The 4,216-nt window shown below is 51.0% G+C and overlaps 1 protein-coding gene across 4 annotated transcripts in view; it reads right to left on the bottom strand.

The window, feature by feature from the left end:
* NPHP4 (nephrocystin 4) overlaps window positions 1-3,950 on the bottom strand; it is a 163,049-nt gene extending 159,099 nt beyond the window's left edge. For all 4 annotated transcript variants that reach the window (XR_008616963.1, XR_003679210.2, XM_024125612.3 and 1 more), the window contains exon 1: window positions 3,780-3,950. The gene's annotated coding sequence lies outside the window, so the exon portion shown is untranslated. The remainder of the gene's footprint in view (window positions 1-3,779) is intronic.
* Window positions 3,951-4,216: the final 266 nt, after the last annotated feature.

Genomic DNA, 4,216 nt, shown 5'->3' with positions numbered 1-4,216 from the left:
GACAAAATTCAACACCCATTTATGATAAAAACTCTCCAGAAAGTGGGCATAGAGGGAAACTACCTCAACAGAATAAAGGCCATATACGACAAACCCATAGCAAACATCACTCTCAATGGTGACAAACTGAAAGCATTTATCTAAGATCAGGAACACGACAAGGATGTCCACTCTCGTCACTATTATTCAACATAATATTGGAAGTCCTAGTCACGGCAATCAGAGAAGAAAAAGAAATGAATGGAGTACAAATTGGAAAAGAAGAAGTAAAACTGTCACTGTTTGCAAATGACATGACACTATACATAGATAATCCTAAAGGTGCCACCAGAAAACTACTAGAGCCAATCAATGAATTTGGTAAAGTTGCAGGATACAATATTAATGCACAGAAGTCTCCTGCATCCCTTACACTAACAATGAAAGATCAGAAAGAGAAATTAAGGAAACAATCCCATTCACCATTGCAACAAAAAGAATAAAATACCTAGGAATAAACCTACCTAAGGAGGTAAAAGACCTGTACTCAGAAAACTATAAAACACTGATGAAAGAAATCAAAGATGACACAAACAGATGGAGAGATATACCATGTTCTTGGATTGGAAGAATCAATACTGTGAAAATGACTACGCTACCCAAAGCAATCTACAGATTCAGTGCAATCCCTATCAAATTACCAATGGCATTTTCTACAGAACTAGAAAAAAAATCTTAAAATCTGTATGGAGACACAAAAGACCCCAAATAGCCAAAGCAATCTTGAGGAAAAAAACATGGAGCTGGAGGAATCAGACTCCCTGACTTCAGGCTACAGTAATGAAGACAATATGGTACTGGCACAAAAACAGAAATATAGATCAATGGAACTGGATAGAAAGTCCAGAGATAAACTCACGCACCTGTGCTCAACTAATCTATGAGAACGGAGGCAAGGATATACAATGGAGAAAAGACAGCCTCTTCAATAAATGATGCTTGGGAAAACTGGCCAGCTACATGTAAAAGAATGAAATAAGAACACTCCCTAACACCATACACAAAAATAAACTCAAAATGGATTAAAGACCTAAATGTAAGGCCAGACAATATAAAATTCTTAGAGGAAAACATAGGAAGGAAACCCTCTGACATAAATCGCAGCAAGATCTTTTTGGACCCACCTCCTAGAGTAATGGAAATAAAAACAAAAATAAACAAATGGGACCTCATGAAACTTAAAAGCTTTTGCACAGCAAAGCAAACAATAAACAAGATGAAAAGACAACCCTCAGAATGGGAGAAAATATTTGCAAATGAATCAACAGACAAATGATTAATCTCCAAAATAGATAAAGAGCTCATGCAGCTCAATGTTAAAAAAAAAACAAACAACCCAATCCAAAAATGGGCAGAAGACCTAAATAGACATTTTTCCACAGACATACAGATGGCCAAGAAGCACATGAAAAGCTGCTCAACATCACTATTATCAGAGAAATGCAAACCAAAACTACAATGAGGTATCACCTCACATCGGTTAGAATGGGGATCATCAGAAAACCTACAAACAAGAAATGCTGGAGAGGGAGTGGAGGAAAGGGAACCCTCTTGCACTGCTGGTGGGAATGTAAATTGATACAGCCACTATGGAGAACAGTATGGAGGTTCCTTAAAAAACTAAAAATAGAATTACCATATGACCCAGCAATCCCACTACTGGGCATGTACCCAGAGAAAACCATAATTCAAAAAGACACATGCACCCCAATGTTCACCGCAGCACTGTTTACAATAGCCAGGTCATGGAAGCAACCTAAATGCCCATCAACAGACGAAATGATAGAGAAGGTGTGGTACACATATACAATGCAATATTACTCAGCCATAAAAAGGAACGAAATTGGGTCACTTGCAGAGACGTGGACGGACCCAGAGACCGTCATACAGAGTGAAGTAAGTCAGAAAGAGAAAAAGAAATATCGTATATTAACGCATATATGTGGAATCTAGAAAAATGGTACAGATGAACCTGTTTGCAAGGCAGAAATAGAGACACAGATGTAGGGAACAAACATATGGACACCAAGGGGGGAAAGCAGGGGCGGGGTGGGGGGATGGTGGGATGAATTGGGAGATTGGGATTGACGTATACACACTAATATGTATAAAATAGACTAATAAGACCTGCTGTATCAAAAATAATAATAAAATTTTAAAAAACAAGGGGGCGAGGGCTTCCCTGGTGGCGCAGTGGTTGAGAGTCCGCCTGCCGATGCAGGGGACGCGGGTTCGTGCCCCGGTCCGGGAGGATCCCACATGCCGCGGAGCGGCTGGGCCCGTGAGCCGTGGCCGCTGAGCCTGCGCGTCCGGAGCCTGTGCTCCGCAGTGGGAGGGGCCACAGCGGTGAGAGGCCGGCGTACCGCAAAAAATAAATAAATAAATAAATAAAATAAAAATAAAAAAACAAGGGGCGAGTGTGGGCAGCACACAGAAGACAAGCCTAATCCAGACTCTCTTCTTGGCGGGGGAGGGAGGGTAGAGAAGAGGAGAGAATCCGGGCGCTGAAGTGCTAAGCTGGGTTGATGTCTCACAAGCAGTGGTTTTACCAAGGAGAGGGAGGAGCGGGAACCACAAGGAGCTGCCCGGTCAACAGGGCAGCGTCCCTCCCGGAAGTGAACAAAATCTGTAATGCCTGAGACCTGAAAGCTTTGGGGAGTTTTCTGAGAGTAAGCAGAGGTCCACTTAAGCACTGCCTGGAATTCCTCATTCAAGGAATAGTCTTTGAGTACCTACCACGTGCCAGGCCTCGAGGAATTTATCTGGAGAGAGGCAGAAAGACAGGATGCAAGCTAGCACACAAAGGAGGCGGCTGTGACCTCTGAAAGTCAGAGGACCGGAGGGTGTAGTGAGCTGTGAAGAAGACCTGGACGGGAACTGGGGGCGACTATCCACAATCAGCTAAAGGACACCTTTTCCAACTACACAAGCTTGGGAGGCCAGACTTCCTTCGTATGCTTCAACCCAAGTGACACAGTGCAACACCGAAGGCAGGACCGGGTCTGAGGAGGCATCTGTCTTCTAGGGAGACAGGCATGGAAGAGAGATGCAAAGGTGGGGCCTCTGAGTCTGAAGAAGCGAGCAGGAGACCGAGCACTGGGGTCTCGAGAAGGGCCCAGGTGGGGTGCTCGGAGGCGGTCAGGAGGTCGGTGGGCTGGACAGCGGAGGGGAAGGTGGGAGCAGCTCCAGGGGAGGCCGCAGGCAGGCAGGGCTATCAAGGCAGGGCCTCCTGCGGGGGCCAGGGAGTCTCCAGATCTCCACTGGGCGGCGGCGCTGGGACGGGTCGGCAGGGCCAGCAGGGGACAGGCACCCGGTGGGGACAAGGCAAAGCAGGGGTCCCCGGCAGGGGTCCGACGGGGAAAAGGGGAGGGCCAACGCCGCGGTCTCAGCACAGCCCAGGCCGGCGGCACCGCGCTCGCCTTAAGCTGGAGGGCTGCAAGGGGGCGCAGGGTCTAGGGGCAGAGTACTGAGGTTGAGCCCCAAGAAGCCCCCGAAGCCGGCGGCCCCGGCCGCACCAAGTGTCACGGCGGGGGGAAGGAGGTGCGACCGACGCGGGCACAGCCCCGCGCCCGCCCGGCCGCCGCGCCCCACAGGCACCAGGCCCCGGGGAAAACGCACGGAGCACCCCCACCCCGGGCCCGAGGCCCTGACCCGCTCGGCGGCCCCCGCGCCTCTGGGCCGCGTCCAACCTCCCCCGCGGAGCCAGCCAACGTGGTTCCGCCCGCGGCGGGCAGCGTTACCTAGGAGACGGGCCTGCAGCTGCCGCACCCGCCCCGGGGCGTCGAGCCCCAAGCTTTCGAGATGTGCCCCTCGGACGGATCCAGAGGCCCGGCGGCCGGCCGGCGCCCACCAGAGCCACAGGCCTTGCGGTCCGAGGACCGGCCGAGGGGAACCCGACCCGCTGCCACCCGCCCGAGGAGCCTCGGAAGGGAAGGAATCCGCCCCCCGACCTTCGCGTCAGCAGCGCCGGGGGACCAATCAGAGCCCAAGTCCGGGGGCTCCGCTCCGGGAGCGCCAGCCAATAGGCGCGGCGGCGGGCCCGTTCTGATTTGCATGGTCGGCGATCCCTCTGCCAATAGGAATGTGACTGGCGTGAAGACCAGCCAATGAGAAGCTGGAAAAGGCGTGGCCCCGGGCGTCCCACGAGGTGAAGATGCAGCGGGCGGAACCCGGTGGA

Source organism: Physeter macrocephalus, chromosome 3, assembly GCF_002837175.3.
Source record: "Physeter macrocephalus isolate SW-GA chromosome 3, ASM283717v5, whole genome shotgun sequence".
Classification (NCBI taxonomy): Eukaryota; Metazoa; Chordata; class Mammalia; order Artiodactyla; family Physeteridae; genus Physeter; species Physeter macrocephalus.
The sequence above is the reverse complement of the archived record's forward strand: the minus strand, read 5'-3'. Positions and strand labels throughout refer to the sequence as shown.